The 24,129-nt window shown below is 41.7% G+C and overlaps 1 protein-coding gene across 4 annotated transcripts in view; it reads left to right on the top strand.

Annotated features, from left to right (window-relative positions):
- Positions 1 to 486: 486 nt before the first annotated feature.
- The window catches only part of LOC144504557 (unconventional myosin-VI), a 226,968-nt gene continuing 203,325 nt past the window's right edge, over positions 487 to 24,129 (top strand). For all 4 annotated transcript variants that reach the window (XR_013499667.1, XM_078230067.1, XM_078230065.1 and 1 more), the window contains exon 1: positions 487 to 613. The gene's annotated coding sequence lies outside the window, so the exon portion shown is untranslated. The remainder of the gene's footprint in view (positions 614 to 24,129) is intronic.

Here is a 24,129-nt window from a genome sequence, read left to right as displayed (position 1 = left end):
GTATTCTCTCTCTCTCTGTGTATTCTCTCTCTCTATCTCTGTGTATTCTCTCTCTCTCTGTGTATTCTCTCTCTCTATCTCTGTGTATTCTCTCTCTCTCTCTCTGTGTATTCTCTCTCTCTCTATCTCTGTGTATTCTCTCTCTCTCTCTCTGTGTATTCTCTCTCTCTATCTCTGTGTATTCTCTCTCTCTCTCTCTCTGTGTATTCTCTCTCTCTATCTCTGTGTATTCTCTCTCTCTATCTCTGTGTATTCTCTCTCTCTCTCTCTCTGTGTATTCTCTCTCTCTATCTCTGTGTATTCTCTCTCTCTCTCTCTGTGTATTCTCTCTCTCTCTCTCTCTGTGTATTCTCTCTCTCTATCTCTGTGTATTCTCTCTCTCTATCTCTGTGTATTCTCTCTGGCCCTCCCCAGCCCAGCACAGTGACGTCACGCCGTCCCAGGGCCGCACACTCGGGATCGCGGCGGCACCCGGAGCACCCAGACCGGGAACACCGGCACCCGGAGCACCCAGACCGGGAACACCGGCACCCGGAGCACCCAGACCGGGAACACCGGCACCCGGAGGGGGAGCAGCGGCTCGGAGGACGGGCGGCCCCGGTGGGGAGTTGAGGTGAGAGTGCGGGTTGAGTGTGACACTGAGGGCTCTCCTCTCCGTGCCTGGGCGCTGCACAGCCCAGCCTGGCCCAGAGTCCCTGCCTTCCCCGGCCCCATCACTCTCTTGTCTGTGGGTGGGGATTCATGTCGCTGTCCCTACCGAAGGGGGTGGGGGGTCGGAGTTTGGGTCCCTGTCGGGAGGGATGGGATTGGGGGGGGGGGGCGGTGGTTACTGTTCCTGTTGGGTTGGGGATGTGTGGGGGTGTTAATGTCCCTGTTTGGGGGGGGGGGATTACTGGCCCTGTCCCTGTTTGGGGGGGGGGTGGGTTAGGGATGTTAATGTACCTGTCCCTGTTGGGGGTTGGGATGTGTAGGGGTTACTGTCCCTGTCCTGGTTGGGGATGTCGGGGGGGGGGGTGGTTACTGTCCCTGGTGGGGGAGTGGGTGGTTGGGGATGGGGGGAGAGGGTGGTTGGGGATGTGGGGAGGGGAGTTACTGTCCCTGTCCCCGTTGGGGGGGGTGGGTTGGGGATGTGGGGGTGTTAATGTCCCTGTTGGAGGTTGGGAATGTGTGGGGGTTACTGCCCCTGTCCTGGTTGGGGATGTGGGTGGGGGGGCTGGGGATGTGGGGAGGGGAGGGGAGGGGGGGGGGGGTTACTGTACTTGTCCCTGTCGGGGTGTTAGGGATGTGGGGGGTTCCTTTTCCTGTTGGGGCATCCTGTTTAAGGTTCTCTTTAACTTCAGGCAGATTCTTGCTGCCGAGGGAAGGAGGAAATTGATTGCACTGAGCTGCCTGTGCATTCTGGCTCTCCCAGATCCCCAGGACTAGCTGCGGCTGACTGATTTGTGACCTCTCCCACAGCCCTTTACAGAGTGTATCCTGGTTTGTACAGGAAACTGAAGTCTTCCCTCCCTCCCCGCCTCCCCCAAGGGAAAATGACAGGGTGGGAATCCTGTGTGGCTCTTTGCTGTGTTGGAAGATCTGCAGCTGTGGTGCTTGACTGTCCCAGTTGAAAGCTATCAGCTGTTCCAATTCCTGTGCATGTTCATGTTCAAACCTCATGGATGTATCAAACAGTTTTGCCTTTAAATCCTTTAAGCTGACTTTTTTTCCTTTATTTGCACTGGAAAAACTGTCTTGTTTATATCTACAGTTGTTTTAGGCAGTCCCGACAAAGCATTCTGAATGGTGATATATAAATTGAGTGATAGTGGATTAGTTGACCAAGTGAAAACAGGGTATTTTTCTACATTTTATGTTAAGTAGGCTGTCAACTTCTCAATGTAAGAGTTTTAACAACACCAGGTTAAAGTCCAACAGGTTTATTTGGTTGCAAATGCCATTAGCTTTCGGAGCGCTGCTCCTTCGTCAGATGGAGTGGATATCTGCTCTCAAACAGGGCATACAGAGACATACAGGAGCAGCACTCCGAAAGCTAATGGCATTTGCTACCAAATAAACCTGTTGGACTTTAACCTGGTGTAGTTAAAACTCTTACTGTGTTTACCCCAGTCCAACGCCGCTATCTCCACATCACTTCTCAATGCACAGCTTCAAGCAAAATGTTTTTGAATATCTCATGAGACTGCTGTTCTTCCTGAACTCCCGACAGTTTGTACTGCCTAGGAGCCTGACAAAAACTGCCTCAGTCTTTAGAATGTAAACCTGGTTTTTGTTTGGGAATACATGATTGGACTACCCCTAAAATTTGTCCCCTAATATTATTCATTGCAAAGACTTTTAAGAACATTTATTCTTGCAAAGTGCTAGTTTAATCCTTGGCATGTTAACCATTCATACTTTACTCTTGTGAGGGATTTGGTTCTAATATCTGACCTGTTTTAGTTGTGGATTGCCCTTCGAGAAGTGAAAGCTTTCAGAAAAGCAGAAGACCAATGTAATTGCTTGGATATTTTGTGCTCTCACTCCAAGGAGTTATGAAACTCAGTTTTCTCAGGGCACAGGAAATTCTGAATTGTGGTCAGTTCTGTTTTGATAAAAGCTCATTTTAATTAAAGCACCACTGCTGTGAATGGGTTTGTCTATATTCTATAAGCAGAAATTATCTTTTTTAATTGATATTAAACTAGTACCTATTGCAGGTATTGATTTATCAGCTTGCACATTTCTGGTTAACAGCTGTTGGTTTCATTTATTTTGTCTCCGATTAGGTACAGTAGTAATTTCCCAGCATGTGTACACTTCGCACCATCATCTTGTAAAGTTAAGGATCAGAGTAACTTGTATCAAATGTGGACACGATGTATTGATACATTTTGTTCAGTAAGGGAGATGCGCTCTGAAGACAGTTCAGTGACCCGACTCAGGCGTAAATCTGAAGCTAGTGTAACGGTGTACTGTACAAAGTACAATTGAAGGATCCTTTACCGTTCGATATTATACTTCCATTAAGTCAAGGTGTCCCTGAGCAGGTGTAAAATGTCAAATGGTCACCTTTGCACTCAGATGTGCGGTGGAATCTGTCGGAGGATGTGCTGTGCAGTGTTCTCAGTTGAAAATAAGTATCAGTGTGAAATTGAAAGAAGATAATTCCAGAGTTGTTCATTTATGCATGCTTTGTTTGAACTGTAGAATTCTTGTACAAAGGTTCTTTACAAGCCGCCTTTCACAGTACCATGGAGGCATTCACTAATGTCATTAAAAGAATGGATAATTTATTAATACATTGAGAAAGATAATGGAAGGGGAAGATGAAAGGAGAAGCATCGTGCAATGACTACAAATATTATAAGTGTATGATCAGAAAATTTTTAGGAAGTTTAATGTTCATAAGTGAGATTCTGATTTTTATAGCTGCAAAACAGATGCAATTTAAAATATATTGACCCTGAATAAAAGACACAATAATGGATTTATTGAAAATGATGGAACTGGTATATTATTATAATACGTTGCAGTCTGATTGCCACTGACTTGGAAGCTGAAAACTGATGTCTTCCTGTAGTTCATACTAAAAGTTTCCCCTCTTCCTATGTATGACATATCAATGGATTCATTATATCAAGTTAAAAGTGATGAGTAAGTTTCAATTTGGTTCCTGGAGGAAGCTTTTGCTGATGTCCTTAAAAATTGAAATGCAGATGTTTTCATGTCACAACTGTAAAGACATGATTATTTGTTATGCTGGTCATTAGAACCATAGAATCATACAGTGTAGAAGAGGCCCTTTGGCCCATCAAGTCTGCACTGACACATGAGAAACACCCGAACTCCCACCTAATCCCATTTACCAGCACTTAACCATAGCCTTGAATGTTATGACATGCCAAGTGTTCATCCAGGTACTTTTTAAAGGATGTGAGGTAGCTCACCTCTACCACCCTTCCAAGCAGAGCATCCAGGCTGTCACCACCCTCTGAGTAATCCCCCCCCATACCTCCTGCCCCTCACCATGAGCCTATGTCCCCTTGTGACTGACCCTTCAAAGAAGGGGAGCAGTTGCTTCCTATCCACTCTGTCCATGCCTCTCATAATCTTGTACATCTCGATGCCCTTCAGTCTTCTCTGCTCCAATGAAAACAACCCAAGCCTATCCACCCTCTCTTCATAACTTCAATATTCCATCCTAGGCAGCATCCTGGTGAATCTTCTCTGCACCCCCTCCAGTGCAATCACATCCTTCTATAATGTGACCAGAATTGCCCACTCTAGCTGTGGCCTCACTAAAGTTCCAAATAACTCCAACATGACTTCCCTGCTTTTGTAATCTATGCCTCAGTTGATAAAGGCAAGTGTCAAAGGAAGTGCAGACAAGTGAAAGTTTTGCGTCTTATCCACTTGAACTGTAGCGAACACTCAGTGGCAACAGTGATAGATTTTGTTCTTCTTGCGTTGTATTGTGACCTTTGTAACATGAGGTTAAAGCACTCATAGTCATGACGGTGGTATCTGAAATAATGAACAAAGAACTAGAACTATGTGATCCTATTTACTACATGTTGGTTTTTACCTCCTTTTGTCAGTAGCAAACTGGTTGTAATAGTTTAATGCGAAAGTATGTTTTCAGCTAATTGGATAAATTGTTTCAATTAACCTTTGCCCATCTAAGGATGTATTCAAGAAAGAAAGGCTTGCAGTTATGTTGTAAATTCCACAATCTCAAGATTTCCAAATGCGCTTTGATATACAATAAACCATGTAACACGACAGCCAGTTTGTGTGCAAAGTCCCACAATGAAACAAATGATGGGTAAATGCTGATCATGTTTTTGGGAGAACTTTCCTGCACATCAATTAATGCTATGGGATCTTGTGTCCACCTGAAACAAAAGATTGGCCCTAGATTTAACGTCTCTTCCAGCAATTGATCAATCTTCTAAACCGAAGGTAAGGACGATGCCAATTGAACTATGGTTGATGTACTATTATTCATACTAAAACTGGAGTAAAGATGCAAATATTTAACACACTTCCTGCAGTTGTCCTGTAAATACAGCCTCAATCTGTACTCACTTATCTGAGTGAGGAGTCTAACAACACCAGGTTAAAGTCCAACAGGTTTATTTGGTAGCAAACGCCACTAGCTTTCGGAGCGCTGACGAAGGAGCAGCGCTCTGAAAGCTAGTGGCGTTTGCTACCAAATAAACCTGTTGGACTTTAACCTGGTGTTGTTAGACTCCTTACTGTGTTTACCCCAGTCCAACGCCGGCATCTCCACTTCCTCACTTATCTGATACAGGAGTGAAGGTGGTGGTGGTCTCACTCCACTTTGCTTCAGTCAGACCTTCACTGCTGATTCACACTCCACAGGTATGACATTGTAAAGCCAAAGCAGCTTTTTGCTGCTGCTAAATTGGCAGTGTCGATGCACTGAAATTACCCTCCCTCTTGATATTTAAATGTGTTCACAGCAACATCACTCAGGGGATGTTCTTCATTTTGTTTTTCCACAGAAAACATTAAACATCTACTGGTGTTAAGTTCATTACAAAGAGCTGATTGATCCTGTGCTGTCAATTTGTCTGTGTGTACGGGGAGAGGTGGCTACAGTATTTCTGCACAAGTGTTGCGTTTCTTTAAAAAAATCGATGCAGTGTGAAAAAAATCACTTTGCTCTTTTGCGTTCATGAGCTATTGTAAATTTTGTAACTGTGACTATAATGTGAACTTACAAAAGTTTTCATGTGCTTACGAATATAAAGACTTTGGAAACAATCATAGCTTTTAGATTAGTTCAAGAATACAATTAAATAGAAGTGTAATTTTTTCACTCTGTGGTTAAAGTTTACAATCAACTGATCATGTAGAAATGCCATAGCCATCTCTCCCTGAACTACCCAATGGATAGACAAAGTAGAATGGAACTTATTCATCTTTCATCGTTTGCAGTGAATTTGCCATCATTGCTGTTTTCTGTGTTAGAACGCTGTGAGGTGTATCCTCTGAATTCTGTTTCAGGAAAAGGAATGAATTTCAAGAAACACTAATGTAGGAGACAGTCAGTTAGCCTTTTCAAGTATGCCAGTCCCAGGCAAAGTCACTGCCTGAGGTGAGTGGGTGAGGCTTTTGTGTTCTTTGCACTACATCAGGACGAATGTTATACTTCGTTCTTTATCTCCTTTTGTAATGTTCAAAAAAGACAAGCAGTGAAGAAACTGGAGCCGGGCTAGTGCACAGCAGTGGGTTAGTACAGTGTTCTTTCACCAGGGTGACCCGCATTCAAAAGCAGGTTTTGAGAAGGAAGTTCTCTACTTTTTATAAAGAACATTTTCTGTTTTTGATGTCTTATTCTAGAAACCAAGCATCTGGGAGCCATCTCCTGTTGCTTTTGCTGTTAAGCCTGCTTTCAGTTGACTGGTGGCAGACTTGTCAGTCCCTTGGAAACCAGATTTAAAAGCATAAATGTGGAAGTTGTCTCATGGAACAGCAGGCTTCCGGAACCGGACATAGAGAGCAATATAGAATCAGTTTAAGAGGCCTGTGTGGAGCATGTTTTAGCACTCAACCCTATTCCCATTAAGCGCGGATACAGAACACTAATTGCCACTAAACTAGTCATTTTACCTAAACCACAAAATTGGCTGTGGGAAGTGAAGAAATTCTGTGGATTATGATCATCAGAGAGTGAGGATAAAGACACATTATTGTTTAAAAATACCAGAGAGCTTTATAGTGCATTTAACCTATAATATACTTTATTAATTGTATACAATTGTGTTTAATTACACACAGACAGAGGGCATTAATTGGGGTTTCCCCATGAGCAGAGACACTGATACTTTGGTGCGGTTGAGTTTCACTCTGAATAAATGTAAAATTGAGTAAGTGTTAGCTACGGTCTCATTCTTCGTCAACTGCCTTTCTGCCATGTCACATGTCTGAGCTGAGAACCCTTGAAGCTGATATTTAGAATGGGGAAATCAGTTCCCCCTGTGGCCTAATGGTATAGATCGCTGAACTGGTAATCCACAAATCTAGGGCAATGTTCTGGGATTCCAAACTCAAATCCCACCATGGACCATCCTGAGGCAGGGTTGGGTGAACTGAATAATCTTCCATCAGTTGCTAGAGTACAAAATTCACCAAAAAACGCTGGAAAGGAAGAGACCCTAACCTTCTTGCCATCCATCCTTTGAGGTTTCAGCCATCTGGACCAATTCTCCCACCATGGCTCATCATTTAGTTCATTTATCACTAATACCTCACAGCGCCAGGAACCCAGGTTCAAATCCAGCCTTGGGTGACTTTGTGGAGTTTGCATGTTCTCTCCATGTCTGTGGGTTTCCTTCCACAGTCAAAAGATGTGGAGGTTAGGTGGATTAACCATGCTAAGTGTGTGGGGTCGCGGAGATAAGACAGGGGAGAAGGCCTGTGTAAGATACTGTCAGAGAGTTGGTGCAGACTCGAGGTCGAATGACCTCTTCACTGTAGGGATTTTATGATCTGTTTTATTTAGTTGCAACCCCTAATTTCCACCCCCCCACCCCCACCCCCCCCCACCCCACCGGCATCCTTGGATATATTTGGCGGTTTTACCACTAAGAATGCTATATGAATGCAGGCTGTTACATTGGTTATTTACTCTGTTCATGTTGCAGCCTCTAGGGATCAAAGATCAAGGAATTTGAAGAGTGTCCTGAGTGAATTAGATTGCTGTTTACACTCAAAATATTTTTTTGCTTTTGGTCCACAGAGACTTTTCCCAACTGTGAGGTGTGACATTGCACATGGAGTAGATAAAACCAATTGACTAACCTGTGGATTACAGAAGTATATATTGTTGGAGTAAAACACAGTGAGGCACCTCAGTTCAGCGTGCCGAGTGTTATCGGTGTACCTGTGTATATATAATATGGGACAGTGCTGCACTTGTGGGTGTTGGCCTGTGACAGAAGTCACATGGAAAACTTAGCGTTGAAGCTCAAGCCACAATATGAAGTGCAACATTTGTTGAATACCAGCATGCAATAGAAATCTGGAATGTGTTTAGCATGAAAGTAAGGAATATTTTGGATTGAGCTTTCGTGCCCAAAGGGAGTGTGAAAGTGAAGGCAATTTTACTGCAATAATCAAAGACTCGTTTTGAAACAGATGTGCATTGCAGTTTATTGTGTTCACGTAAAGCCACGCTGTATTTCTGCTTCAGGCTGAAACATTTGGAGATTATTTGATGTAAATAATTTGAGCATCTCTGTAACCATTCACTTATATGTGGGGATGTTGTGTGTGTTGGGCATGATCTTTTAAATCCAAACCATTTACCTTTCTAAAATAATCTATTTTAGAAAGGTAAATGTTTCTCCTGTGGTACCTACATTTTTGTTCAGTAGAGAGTGGGAAGGTATCAATATGAAAAGTATCTGTGAGAAACCTTCACATTATCACGTCTAATGCCACTTGGGACCTGTTCTTCATTTGCAAGCCCACATCAATAATGGGTGAGATTTGCTCTTTAACCCCAGATGCATCAATAGATACTGTGCTGATTTGGTCCAAAAGCGCAAGTCAATGGGGAGGATTTGCTGATAATGACATCCTCAGGAAGAGAGACTTTCAAATGAAATGAATGATCTGGCTAATGATTTTCAAATTCTTTCCTTAAAACATCTGCCTGTTGCTTTGATAATGTGCTGGTGTCTCTGTTTTGTAAAGCAAACCAGCATTTGTTTACAGTTAATTCCTATTGTGTGCTGCAGTCTTAACCTTGGGGCAGTTTTAGAGAAGAAAATGTCTATGGCAGTGTAATAAAGTGCTAAACCTCATCCCTGCATGGTAATTAATTTAGCTTTGGTCAGTTTAAAAAAAAAGGGGGGTTGACTGCAACACATTTTAATGTATATTGTGCAATCCCCGAATAATATATGATGGGGAGTCCTAATCATGTTAATAGCTCCCACAAATGCTGCCTATGACTTGGATGAGAAACGTTTCCTCTGTTGAACTTTGAATTAACCCCGTTTCATGTTACAAAGCCCCTACAGAAACAGAGTGCTAAAAAAAAATCCTTACAGGATGCTTCCTATATAACTTGGTGGGTTCCCCAATGTATTAATTAAGTAACTAAGTGCCAAAAATGTTAATCAGGTTGTGCTTCTTATCATTCCCCAGTAAACCAAGCTTGTAGCTTGTCATTGGATAATTGAAGTCCCGGTGGCACTAGTGTACACATCTCATTCTGGCTCTTAACGTTTGGAATATTTCTCGGGTTGATTTAAAATAAAAGTGTTTCTTTAAAAGCAAAACAACTTTGATTCATTTCTCATCAATTATCCCCAGATGTTTGTCACACTGAGTCAACTGGTCTCAATGGAGCTCCGTCTGTCATACAATTCCAATCTCCACTCTTGAAAAACACACCTTGGAATCTCCTCCGAAACAATGCTTTCTCTTGGATGCCTTCATCAAGAATCTATCTACAGGGTTTCAACCTCCCCTTTGGCATCCCTCTGCCCTGGAGTGCCGCATGCATTTAAGCTTTGCCTTCCATGCAATCTCTCAGATACCCAGCGATGCCAACAGAACACCATTGCTTCACAGGCCCAGAGTAAGGAGTCACCAACCTTTAGGTCTCTTTGGATCTCTGGCTTCTCGCAAGCCCATGTCATTCCAGATATGCACGCTGCAGCCCTGTCTTTCATGAACATAGTAAGAAGTTTAACAACACCAGGTTAAAGTCCAACAGGTTTATTTGGTAGCAAAAGCCACACAAGCTTTCGGAGCTCTTAGCCCCTTCTTCAGGTGAGTGGGAATTCTGTTCACAAACAGAGCTTATAAAGACACAGCCTCAATTTACATGAATAATGGTTGGAATGCAAATACTTACAACTAATCAAGTCTTTAAGAGACGAAACAATGTGAGTCTCTTAAAGTGGAATGAAGTAATTCCTCCTCATTTCTGTTGTAAATCTGCCACCACTTAGCTTAAAACTATGGCCCCTTGTTCTAGAATATCAAATAAGGAGAAACATCTGCACTACATCTACCCTGCCAATTCCCTTTATCATATATAACTCAATTACATAAACTGCTCAATCTTTCTTCTTAAGACAAATCCTTCATCCTTGGAATCAATCCATTGAACCTTCTCTGAACTGCGTTTGAAGCATTCCTCGAGTGAGGGGACCAAAGCTGTGCGCAGTACTCCAGATGTGGTCTCACCAATGCCCTACACAGTTGCAACAGCACTTCCCTACTTTTATACTCTATTCCATTAGCCATGAATGCCAAAATCCCATTTGCCTTCCCTATTACCTGCTGCACCTTCATACTAACATTCTACAATTTATGCATAAGGACATCCAGATCCCTCTGCAGTAAAGCATTTTGCCATTTCTCACCATTTAAATCATTTGCTTTTTTATTCCTCTGACCAAATTAGATAACCTGATGCTTATCCAAGTTAAATTCCATCTGCTAAATTTTGGCCTACTCCATATTCATTTGTAAATTTCTTGTTTCCTCATTGCAGCTTGCTTTCCCACTTTTTTTAGTGTCATTTGCAAATTTGGCTATAATACGCTCTATCCCTGCATCTAAGTCATTAATATAGGTTGTGAATAGTTGGAGCCTGAGGACCAAACCCTGTGGCACCCCACTAGTTACAGCTTGTCAACCAGAAAAAAACTCATTTATCTCCACTCTCTGCTCTCTGTTGGTTGACAATCCTCTATCCAAGTTAATATATTACCCCTAAACTCTCAGGATCTTACCTTGTGTGTTAACCTTTTGTGTGGCACCTTATCAAATGCTGCCTTGAAGTCCAGATATACTACATCTACAGGACCCCATTATCCACTTTGCTTGTTACATCTTTGAAGAATTCCAATAAATTAGTCAAACAAGATTTGCATTTCATTAAACCATGTTGATTCTGATGGATTGCGTTTTGACTTTCCCGTTACTAGTTCCTTAATAATGGATTTCAACAACTGTCCAACGTAGGTGTCAAACTAATTGGTCTCTAGTTTGCTACTTTCTGCCTTTCTCCCTTTTTAAGCAAGGGCGTTAAATTACCTTTTTCCAATTCCAGAATCCAGGGAATTTTGGAATATTATAACCAATAACTCCATTATCTATGCTGCTACTTTCTTTAAGACTCGGGGATATAGGCCATCAGGCCCTGGGGACTTGTTTGTCTTTAACCCCAGTAGTTTTAGTACTTTTACCCTTGTGATGGCAGTTGTATTGAGTTTTGCCTTTTCAACAACTTCTGCATTGCCGCTTACTATTGGCTTGGTTATAGTGTCCTCTGCTGTGAAATCAGAGGCAAAATATTGATTTAATGTCTTTGCCATTTTTGTGTTCCCCATTATTAACTTCCCAGTCTTGTCCTTGAAGGGCCCAACGACTTTAGCTACTCTTTCTTTTTCTTTTGCTATCAATTTTTATAGTTTGTGCTAGATTTCTTTCACAATATACCTTTGCTCTTTTTATGACATTTTTCGTAAACCTTTTTTGGCCTTTGAAAGTTTCCCAATCCTCTAACCTGCCACTGACCTTTGCAGAACCTCCTTGCTTAGTCACGAATGCATTTCCACCTCTTACAATTTTTCTTCCTCTCTGGAATATATTTTAGTTGTGAAGAATTGAATATCTCCTTAAATTTCTGCCACTGTTCATCAACTGCCCAGTCCACTAAGGTCAAATCTGTCCTTGTGCTGTGACCCTCTGGTTTGAATTTGAAATTCAAGCATGCAATGATCACTCTTCTCTAGAGGATCCTTTACTACAAGATTATTAATTAATCCTATCTCATTACACAATGCTAAATCCAAAATAGCTTGGTTGGCTTAATAACATAGTGTTCCAAGAATACACTCTCTGAACTCCCCTCGAGGCTACCCTTGCCAATTTGATTAATCCAGTCTAGATGCATGTTAAAATCACCAATGACTATTGTACTTTTCTTACAAGCCCCTAGTATTTCTTGGTTTATACCGTGTCCTACTGTCAACCATTATTGGGGAACCTATAGATTACTCCCACCAGGGACTTGTTTCCCTTGCTAACTTACAGCCCCTGCTTCTCAATCTTAACCCACTAAAGAGGACTTTTTTCCAGATTCCTGTTCTTTCCCCTTAACTGTAAGGTTTTCTTGGAACTTTCTTCTGTTCCTCGCCCTGGTTTTGGGATCTTTCTGTTCCTTAGTTTGGAACTTAGTTTCTGTCCCTTTTGCATGTGCAGCCTATTCCTGGCATTTTCTGTGGAATGTTGCTTCTAACTGAACTAAGACTGCTTTTGCTGCCTCTGTGGGTCCTTTTGTTGTTAGGCAACAACATAGTTTCCCTTCTTTAGAATTCGTAAAACCTCATGACAATGCAGGCATCTTTTAAAGTGAAACTAAATCTCAAGCATCTAGTACAATGGGCAGCACGGTGCCACAGTGGTTAGCACTGCTGCCTCAGTGCCAGGGACCCAGGTTCGATTCCCGGCTTGGGTCACTGTCTGTGTGGAGTTTGCATATTCTCCCCGTGCCTGCGTTGGTTTCTTCCGGGTGCTCTGGTTTCCTCCCACATTCTGAAAGACCTGCTGGTTAGTGCATTGACCCGAACAGGCACTGGACTATGGCGACTAGGGAAATTTCACGGTAACTTCTTTGCAGTGTTAATGTAAGCCTTACTTGTGACTAATAAACTTTTTTTTACTTTTAACTGCAGAAATATAACTGGTTTAAAATTAAACTTAAACATAAATGTAAAGCTATAGCTTATGCCCAACAAACACACATACAAACATAAATTACTAAAAACTATCTATTTCCGAACATATTGGAATTGACAAGTTAACTCTGTTTCTCTCTCCACAGATGTTGTTTTTATTGCTGCATTTTACTTGCTTGTTGGGGTTGTGATCTGGTGCAAATAAGATTTATTATGAATTTCCTAGCAATATCACCGTTCATTTTATAAAATACAGAATATATAGTTTGTTAGCAGTGCTGCCATACTTAGAATAGTTTGAAATACTTAGTGTGTGGGTATTGTGCATGCAGCTCCTGTTGAATTGTTTGCAGATGCGATGCGCATGAATGGGTTATGAGCTGAGGGAAAACCAGTGAAGCCTGAGAATGGTAATCACTATAACATGTCAGCCATAGTACCTAGTACACTTGCAACCCGAGTTCCACTCCAGAGATTGGGGACGAAATCTAGGTTGCCGTTTCAGTGCAGCATTGAGGGAGTGCGCACTATCTGGGGTGCCATCTTTTAGATGAGTTGTTAACCTGAGGCCAAGTCTTCCTTCTAGAGTCAACATTAAAAAGTCCTGAAGAAGAGCAGGGATGTTCTACCTAATGTCCTGGCCAATACGTATCCTTCAACCAACGTCAGTAATTCAAATGATCTGGTCATTGTCTCATTGCGGGCTCTTGCTTTGTGGAAATTGACTACCATGCACAACAGTGTACATTTCAAAGGCACTCCATTTGCTGTAAAATGCTTTGGGACACCCATAAGTCATAAAAATGCATGTCTGCCTTTTTTCCTTTTATTGTTAATGTAATTTTTTTTGCCTAATTCTAAAACATAGATTTTAAAGAAATGGTATATGTTGAAGCAGGAGTGGCACATTCAAGACTCCCACTGTTGGTTTCAATCTCAGACTTGTGTGGGAAGGTGGACATTGCTTAGATGGTACAGGGACAATTGATTTATCACACAGTGAGGCGGACATTTTTACTTAATGGATGTTGGTGTCATGGCAGCAAGCCACCTCCCTATCTTCTGTATTGTGGGAAGTACATGTCCCATTTTTGGTGTGGGAGGAGGTGAAGAGAATGGGGAATGTAATATTTAAGAAAAATTGCTTGTAAGTATATAGTGTATTTCTTGGCCTTAACTCTTGAAGGAAGCTTAACAGTTTATGTGTAAACACTGTTGTTTTGTTAACGAATGTTAATCAGTTTGTGTACAGCATGTTCCCACAAATAGCAATGGGTTGACCAGTTAAACAGTTTTGATGGTGGGTGAGGGATGAATGTAACTAAAACAGAAACTGAAACTTGCTGCATTTTTTCAGGAGAAGATGTGTCCATATGAATAGGTGGGCGTAGCTTAACATTCTTTCTGAATATGGTTGTAACATTTGCTGTTCTCCAGTTCTCGGTGCCCACCCCTGTATATAAGGAGGATTGGAACATTATGGCCAGTCTCTCCACAATTTCCACCCTGATTTCCTTCAGTACTGCTGAATGCATCCCATCTGGTCCAAGTGCCATATCAACTAAGGATAGCCAGCCTTTCTGCCACCTCTTTATCAGTTATTAGTCCATCTAGCGGCTCAACAGACTCTTATTTCACTATGACTTCAGCATGGTCTTCCTTGGTAGAGACAAATACAAAGTACTCATAAAGCAACTTGGCCATTCCATGTCTCTTCCCCCAACAACACTATCTCCTTTCACTGTTAGCTTCCCAATGTTCTACACACCCCCTGCACAATTGAGCTACCTGTGGTGCCATAGACTTGGCTGCACTCCACAGAGGAACTATTGTTCCCACTACTATTCAGAACTGAATACCATTGGAGCATGTGATGCACTTGGGAGTCTTCTGCACTATGGTTAGCTGGATGGGACTACACTTATCTGACTTTATTCTTACCTATGCAGTCAACATCAGAGATTCATCTACCTTGGTACTGCTTTTCTGAATGGTGGTCACCCATTCTGTCTCTGCCTGTACACCCTTAAACTGCAGATAGCCACCTCCTGAACCCAGAGCTTCTCCAGCTGGTGACACTTCCTGCACATGTGGTTGTCCACAACAGAAGTGCCCTGGAGTTCTCACATGCATCAAGATGTGCATTCCATTGGACTGAGGTGCCCTGCCATGCTTTGCCTATTAAAGTACTAACTAAACTTATTGGAAATAAAACTTAAGATTTCACATTAAAACCTCACACACGCAGTAGAATTGTGTATGAACTTATCTTTATGGAGAGTTGAAGATGGGAGTTGGGCCAGCAATGTGTTGGAATAGTCAATTGCAAAGGTAACAAAAACATGGATTAGGGTTTCAGCAGCAATAATGTTTTGGATGTGGAAATGAGCATTATTCTTGATGTCACAGATATCCGGTTGGAAGCTCATTTCAGGATCAAATGTGGTATAAAGGTTGCAAACAGCCTGGTTCAGCCTCAGTTGCCAGGGCAAGGAATGATGTCAGGGGCTAAGAAGCTATAACTCCACATTTTCCTATCCTTTTTCCCTTCTTGACCCCTCCTCTGTCACCTTGTCTTCTTGCATTTCTCCCCTCTCAGGTAGTCTGTCCTCCCAAATCCCTAGATCAGCTCTTCGGTATTCCTTAACCTACCTACTCTCCTTTTCTCTTCCTTGTCCATGGATTTCCTCCAGGTTATCCGGTCCAAAAATGTGCAGATTAGGTTAATCAGCCGTGCTAAATTTCCCCTTAGTGTCAGGGTGACTAGCAGGGTAAATACGTGGGGTTATGGGGATAGGGCCTAGGTGGGATTGTTGTTGGTGCAGGCTTGATGGGCCAAATAGCGGCCTCCTGCACTGCAGGTATTCTATGATTCTATGCTGGACTTGGGGTTCATCATCCTCAAGACACTGGATCAACCTCCACATGTACACTCGTGATACCCAACTCTACTTCACCACCACCTCTGGCACCCCCTCAATTGTACCTGAACAATCGGACAACTGTCTGAATTCCAGTCGTCTTTGCGCCACAATTTTCTCCAGTGAAATGTTGGAACAATCATAGAATCCCTACAGTGCAGAAAGAGGACATTCGGCCCATCAAGCCTGTACCGACTTTCTGACAGGGTATCTTACCCAGGCCCCCCATCCCCATAAGCCCACACATTTACATTGGCTAATCCATCTAATCCCTATCATGACTTTGTCATCTCCAGAATTGACTATTTCCATGCCAGTCCTTATATTTTTCACTCTCTGAAAACTCTTCGCCTATCTTCACTCATTTACATGGACTCAAGTTACCTCAGTGCTTCTGATGTAAAACTGTTATCCTTGTGTATCAACCCCTTCATGGCCTCACCTTTCTCTCCTTGTAATCTGCTCTAATCCCCTTCGAAACTCTGCTTCTCTGACACTGACCTCTTATCCATCCTTTTCCCCCACAATTGGTGACAATCATGGATCTGCCTAGTGCCAGCAGTAACCAGCATTCAAAGAGCTTAACATCTAAGAAGTCTTAGAGCCAAGGTGGTGCAGGAACCTTTGCAGTTTAAACATTTTCGCTGGATCAGGAAAAGATATTTCCCAGACTCGATGGTCCGCTTTGTATTGTATGGTAACTATAAACTGGATTTGACTTACAGATTTAAATTGGATGCTGTTTGGGAATGGGAAAGTCTTGAGTTCAGGCATCACAGATTTATATATGTTGGAACAAGAGGTAATTTCGATATAAATGGTGTGTGTGTTTAGGAGTTCATCTATCTAATTGTCGTCGTAGTGTATTTCAAGTGTATTTGTCTTTAATTTAATGAATAGTGTTACGACAGGGCTGGTTATTCTCACTGGGGGCTACACGTGACTCTTCACACCATTCCAAAACAAAACTATACACCACGAGCCAGTGTTTCAAGTTAAGATGCCCTTGCAGATAACGTCCGTGCGGTTTGTGACAGTGACTATTCTGTCAGCTGCCTAGATTCCATACATTGGAATTTCATCCCGATACCCATCCACATTTCCTTCTCTAACACCCTCCTTAAAAGCAATTTATTTAGCCAAACGTTTGTCCATCCCTGCTCTTATTTTCTCCATTAGCTTGACATTTATTTTTTGTCCATATCTCTGTGAAGCACTTTGTTATTTTTTACTTTAAAAGCGCCATACAAATGCTCGTTGTTGTTTAAACCGAAACTACTTCATTGGGCATATTCCATTATTTTTAACTTGGGGAAAGTACGCACTTGCTGGTGATTTCAAATTATTCCTTTCACTTGAATCCTAAAAATCTACATATTTTTAAAAAAAGTTAATTGTTTTGATGTTTAATGGATCTAGGTATACTTTCCTCCTACAGTTAGAGGACATAAGAGTTGAAGATATGACGTCAAATTTTAAAGCAATTCTATAAATAGTCCTGGAAATATATTTCTGAGAGTGCCGGTTTTTTTTGGTGTGATTCAATTGGCAGCAATCACTGAACACCGATGTAGGATCACAGGGGAAGCAGCTGAACTGGCATTCAGTTTGTGCAGCATTTTTTCTTTCAGTCATTCAACATTTGTAGTTTTTAACTATCCATCTAAATTCTGTTCTCTGCTTTTAGCCTGCATTTCCACAAACAGTATGTATTCTGAAGAATGTTGTACCATGCACTCTTCAGTAGTTCCCTAAAAGCTTGTGCTGTATGGGTTGCATGTACTGGCTACAAAACTCAAGGAATGGTCTATTGAAAGTCTAATTTTGGCGACATCATTTGGTGTTCCTTATGCATTGGTTCCTTTTGAGGAAAAGAAGGTGTTAGAGGCTAATAGGCTGGAGGAAGTAGATGTTCGGAGGGAGGATGTCCTGGCAGTTTTGAATAAACTGAAGGTCGATAGGTCCCCTGGGCCTGATGAAATATATCCTAGTATTCTTTGGGAGGCAAGGGATGAGATTGCAGAGCCTTTGGCTTTGATCTTTGGGTCCTCGCTGTCCACGGGGATGGTGCCAGAGGACTGGAGAATGGCGAATGTTGTTCCTCTGTTTAAGAAAGGGAATAGAAATGACCCTGGTAATTATAGACCGGTTAGTCTTACTTCGGTGGTTGGTAAATTGATGGAAAAAATCCTTAGGGATGGGATTTACGACCATTTAGAAAGATGCGGATTAATCCGGGATAGTCAGCACAGATTCGTGAAGGGCAAGTTGTGCCTCACAAATTTGATTGAATTTTTTGAGGAGGTAACTAAATGTGTTGATGAAGGTAGGGCAGTTGATGTCATATACATGGATTTTAGTAAGGCGTTTGATAAGGTCCCCCATGGTCAGCTTATGATGAAAGTGAGGAGGTGTGGGATAGAGGGGAAGTTGGCCGATTGGATAGGTAACTGGCTGTCTGATCGAAGACAGAGGGTGGTGGTGGATGGAAAATTTTCGGATTTGAGGCAGGTTGCTAGCGGAATGCCACAGGGATCAGTGCTTGGTCCTCTGCTCTTTGTGATTTTTATTAATGACTGAGAGGAGGCGGCTGAAGGGTGGATCAGTAAATTTGCTGATGACACCAAGATTGGTGGAGTAGTGGATGAGGTGGAGGGGTGTTGTAGGCTGCAAAGAGACATAGATAGGATGCAAAGCTGGGCTGAAAAATGGCAAATGGAGTTTAACCCTGATAAATGTGAGGTGATTCATTTTGGTAGGACTAATTTAAATGTGGATTACAGGGTCAAAGGTAGGGTTCTGAAGACTGTGGAGGAACAGAGAGATCTTGGGGTCCATATCCACAGATCTCTAAAGGTTGCCACTCAAGTGAATAGAGCTGTGAAGAAGGCCTATAGTGTGTTAGCTTTTATTAACAGGGGGTTGGAGTTTAAGAGCCGTGGGGTTATGCTGCAACTGTACAGGACCTTGGTGAGACCACATTTGGAATATTGTGTGCAGTTCTGGTCACCTCACTCTAAGAAGGATGTGGAAGCGCTGGAAAGAGTGCGGAGGAGATTTACCAGGATGCTGCCTGGTTTGGAGGGTAGGTCTTATGAGGAAAGGTTGAGGGAGCTAGGGCTGTTCTCTCTGGAGCGGAGGAGGCTGAGGGGAGACTTAATAGAGGTTTATAAAATGATGAAGGGGATAGATAGAGTGAACGTTCAAAGACTATTTCCTTGGGTGGATGGAGCTATTACAAGGGGGCATAACTATAGGGTTCGTGGTGGGAGATACAGGACGGATATCAGAGGTAGGTTCTTTACGCAGAGAGTGGTTGGGGTGTGGAATGGACTGCCTGCAGTGATAGTGGAGTCAGACACTTTAGGAACATTTAAGCGGTTATTGGATAGGCACATGGAGCACACCAGGATGATAGGGACTGTGATAGCTTGATCTTGGTTTCAGATGAAGGTCGGCACAACATCGTGGGCCGAAGGGCCTGTTCTGTGCTGTACTGTTCTGTGTTCCCAGTGATTGCACAGCACGTTATGTATACTCGTAATCTCTCAACTTTATGAATAGTGCACCAATAGCAAGAGATAAAATACTTAAATTGCATGTTTTCCTGCAATAATTTTGCATTTGTGTAATTGGATTAACAATTTTCAGAGGAGTTGTGCAATTGAACTTCATATTTCCCTAATTAATTCAACACATTTGCATGTGTACAATCCAGTATCAATGCTATTCACTTAAATGTTACCAGAATCATGTGGAATATGCAGATTTTGGGAAAGAGCAAAGTTGTTGTTAAACTTGCGTGCTCTGATCAGTATTTACAATCTGAGTGTAACTGAATGAATTTTTAAGAACAGAATTCAATTTTAGAAATTTATAATTTTAGCACATGTTCTTTTCCTGTGAACTGTGCATACCTTGCTCTATATCTGATTTGAACTTTAACATGCAAATGTCGATAGTAGGATGCTGATTCCCATCGTTGTATACAATTCACATCTCAAGGTACTTGCTTTATGTGCCATCGACTACATGGTTCTTTCATCATTGTTGGCATTTGCAGGAATAAATAACCTGACCTCCATACAGTGGATGGTAATGGAGACTTACTTGCAATCTGTCTCAGCAGCATAAACCTTTGATATTATGCTAAATACACCATGCTAGTTCAAAGTGACATAAAATAATACCAGGACCCTGATCCACATAATTCAGTGTCACATTTCTGGGCAAGCCTAATATATGTGCTGTGTTGTATGTTGTCTGGATAAAACGGGGAGGGACTGTCTAACCTTGGAGTCAACTTGGAAGGCGAGTAGACTCAGAAGGCAGTAGAAATATGGGCGATTGGTACCAGTAGGTTAGTTTAATGGTAACTGCTGACGCTTGGTTTGAAGGTGAAAAAGGGCCTTCATATGTTGTCAGGGATGCCACACTTGTGATTTTTCATTAGCTTTATGATTGCACTACTGGTTTACAGCAGAAAGATTTATACAGCATTATTAACTTTTGGTAGCTCATTTTTGGATTATGGCAGAGTGCAGTTGTCAGCTCTGAAGATATTTCTGGTGTTCTTTCTGCTTTCTCAACCTGAGAGCAAGGGTGACTCTGCTTTTTAAAAAAAATAATTGCAATGGTACCTGAATATAAATCAAAGCTCACTTATTCGTTGAACACCATGCATCCAACATGTTTGTTTCTTTGATCAGAATGTTTGAGAAAGGCATGCTTCTTAAATGTCAATGATATCTAGTCGAAGTAAGAGGTGACAGCAGTACATGCGCGGCTGCTGTATTACAGGATTTTCCTGAAGTCTGATGAAAAAACACTTTTATTATTGGGAGGATACAAAATGAGTAAGGTGTGGCATTTTAATTTTCCAAAAGCTTTATCAAATGTGTCAGACATGGGAGAGGCTACATTTCCAGAAATGGAATGCAATCTTAAATATTTACTTAATTTTGGAAATATGACCCAGTTGCTAAAAGGTGGGGCATGGCTCAATATTTAATTGCACCAACAGGTCATTTTTTGAACTGAAAAGTGACATTTTATCTATAAAATGCAATTTTATCGGAACTAACTGAGCACAGTGAACATATTTATGGGAAAATGATGCTATAATCTAGTGACTGTAAAACGTAGGAATGTCGGAGATCAAGAATACACCATTCAGCCCATTGAGCCTGCTCCCCCATTGAATCAGATCTAGGTTGATCATCTACCTCAATGCCACCTTCCTGCACCATCCTCATATCCCTTCTTGCCATTAGTATCCACGTGAACATGCTTGATGGTTGAGTTTCCATAGCCCTCTGGGATAGAGAATTCCAAAGATTCCACCACCTTTTGAAAACATTCGCCTTATATGGCATGCCACTTAGTCTGAGAAACTGTCTAGTTGCTGAACAAGTATTCTTGTGTGGCAGAATTCTATGTTCAAATGTCCATTTGTATTGGGCGCCTGTATTGGAGCACTTGATTTCAGTTGTGATATACTGAATTGAAAATAGTTTCTCACCAAAGTTGAATTGATGGCTAATTCTGAGTTTGTGTGCCAGGAAATGTTAAATAATTGGTCTGGTTCATAGAATAGAATCATAGAAACCCTACAGTACAGAAAGAGGCCATTCGGCCCATCGAGTCTGCACCGACCACAAACCCACCCAGGCCCTACCCCATATCCGTACATATTTACCCACTAACCCCTCTAACCTACGCATCTCAGGACACTAAGGGGCATTTTGTTTTTAGCATGGCCAATCAACCTAACCCGCACAGCTTTGGACTGTGGGAGGAAACCCACGCAGACACGAGGAGAATGTGCAAACTTCACACAGACAGCGACCCAAGCCGGGAATCGAACCCAGGTCCCTGGAGCTGTGAAGCAGCAGTGCTAACCACTGTGCTACCGTGCCACCCGGAGGAAACCCACGCAGACACGAGGAGAATGTGCAAACTCCACACAGACAGTGACCCAAGCCGGGAATTGAACCCAGGTCCCTGGAGCTGTGAAGCAGCAGTGCTAACCACTGTGCTACCGTGCCGCCCCTTCATGCACGAGTAAGTTTAAATTTATTCAGAAAGATTCCGTATCAATTGATTTGTTTGAGGCCTTTGCATCAAGGGGAAGGTGTGTGTGTTCTTTTATAAAAGGTGTTTGAGTAATTAACTCTGATTGCAAATGTCTTAACTACATCATCAAGTTAATTGTGGCAACCGTAAATATTTCATTTTAGAAATTGTGAAATGTCAATTGTCCTTGCCGTTGTTTCCCAGTTTAACTATTGATATGTTTTGTAACCAAGATTTCTCCAAATGTCATCTTAACACTGGAAGTTGGGATGTTTTGATTTTTAAACGTTGCACATGATGTCTTTGCTGTTGTTTGTGTCAACTGCAGGAAGGGTTTCTGATGGGCAGGACACCTGATGAAAGGACATGCCAATGTCTGGCCCAGGCTCAGTTGCATGTTGATCTTGAACGCAAGACTTTCTGGTGAAGCTTTTGATTTTATTTGTTTTATTATTGTCACACTTACAGTGAAAAATCTTGTTTCTTGCGTGCTATACAGACAAAGCATACCATTCATAGAGAAGGAAATGAGAGAGAGTGCAAAATGTAATGTTACAGTCGCAGGCTTGCAAATGCCACCTGAGGTTGCCAGTGAAATGACTGTTTCCAGTAACAAGATTTGAGGCTGTGGGCACTGTGGCTTTAGAGTGTGATTGACTAATGGGGTGTGCCACGTTATCCAGGAAATATTATCTTTGTATCTCTCCTGACATAACTAAAGTTCATCTTTGTTTCATTTTCATTTGAGACCTGGAAGTAAATATTACTTTGCAAATCATGGAGCTACATGCAAAACATAATGCTTCATTTTGCTCATTTTAGTTCCTTTAATGTGTTGTCTGTGCTTGTACTTTGTTGAGATTATGAATATGAAGTCTGAGACTTGCGCTTGGCTGAATGTAGACTTACTACTAAGTTACCAGGGAATCAAAATAATGTTGAGTGGTGATGAAAGATCATCGACCTGAACTGTTAACTCTCTTTCTTTCTCTCTCCAGAGATGTTGCCTGACCTGCTGAGTATTTAATAGCATTTTCTACTTTTAAACAGTAGTATTTTGCTTTGGCATAGCCTTGTCAGCAATGGTTCAGTGGTTGCACTCTTGTCTCTGACTCATGTTGTTGGTTCATGTCCCACTTTTGACCATCTGATTAAAGCTTAAACTTCAGTGGAACACTGAGGGCATCTTTGAGATCATGTTAAATTAATCCCATCTGGACTTTCAGGTACTCATAAAAGGTGTCATGGCACTATTTTGACAAGAGTGGAGGAGGTCCCTCCAGTAGCCTGACAATCCTTATCCCTCAACCAACATCACTAAATAGATCACTGTTCATGGACTGTTGCTGTGTCCGAATTGGCTACTGCAGTTCCTGTATTAGATGAGTAACTGCAGTTAAAAAGTGCTTAATTAGCTGTAAAACACTCTTTTTAGCATTCTGTGACTGGAGAAGGCACTATATAAATGCTTTCCTCTTCATTTAAGTGGCCTCAGTTAATGTGAAGAGCTTTAGCCATGATTAGAAACAAATATAAGAGCAGAAGGACAGGACAGAATTGTTATGCGTGCTTCATGCTGCATTGGTTATAAGGGACCAATGTATTAAAATCCTGGAGAGTTGTGATTAGTGTTCCTGTAAGACTCATTTACAATCTCTCATATTTAAGAGTCATAGCAGTAAACAGTATCTGTACAAATGGAACAGCTGCAGTGTATGAAGCCATGAGTTTGTTTTTGTCAAAGCAGTGCTGAACAATGTTGACTCTGCAATGAATGTTGTTTAAGAAGTTTTCTTTTCTCTGAAAGAAGCCATTAATGCAGGTTAGCTTGCGTTCTGATGCTGGATATCAGTGTCCTTGTTGGTTCTGATAGCAGTATCCATTCCAGGTTGTGTCACCTCCTTACTATTGTACTAATTCTAATGAAACTAACTCGAGCAGCCGGGCTGTTGAGATGTAAATGACTACTCTCTTGTAAATTATTAAAGGAATGGTGCTGTTTAATTTATTTCTTGTTTCAGATGAGAATCTGCTTAACTTCTGATAAAGCACAGTTAAGAATGACACATGTATTAAGAATGTAGATCTTAACAGTTTCTATGATGCTATTTTCAATTACTCAATTTCAACTGGTGCATTGTTTAATGAAGGAAAGTTCATTACAAAGTATGTTCCCTGAAACAATTATATCATGCTTTATTTTCAGAAGGCCTTGTTGTGTTCCCCTCCTTTCACTGCAGGAGGTTTTCGTGGAAGGAAGTTGTTTATCTTAGTGTGTGGGCTTCCACTTTTCCTGATCACAAAGTGAATGCTTACTTTGTACAGTGTCTATAGTTCAGGCTCCCTGTGTACCCAGTCGAAATTCAGTGAACTTGAGTGAGTTAATAAGTGGCTTGCTTGTTTCTGCTACACTCCTG

The sequence above is a fragment of the Mustelus asterias genome, chromosome 15 (genome assembly GCF_964213995.1).
Source record: "Mustelus asterias chromosome 15, sMusAst1.hap1.1, whole genome shotgun sequence".
In the NCBI taxonomy this organism is placed as follows: domain Eukaryota; kingdom Metazoa; phylum Chordata; class Chondrichthyes; order Carcharhiniformes; family Triakidae; genus Mustelus; species Mustelus asterias.
The sequence above is the reverse complement of the archived record's forward strand: the minus strand, read 5'-3'. Positions and strand labels throughout refer to the sequence as shown.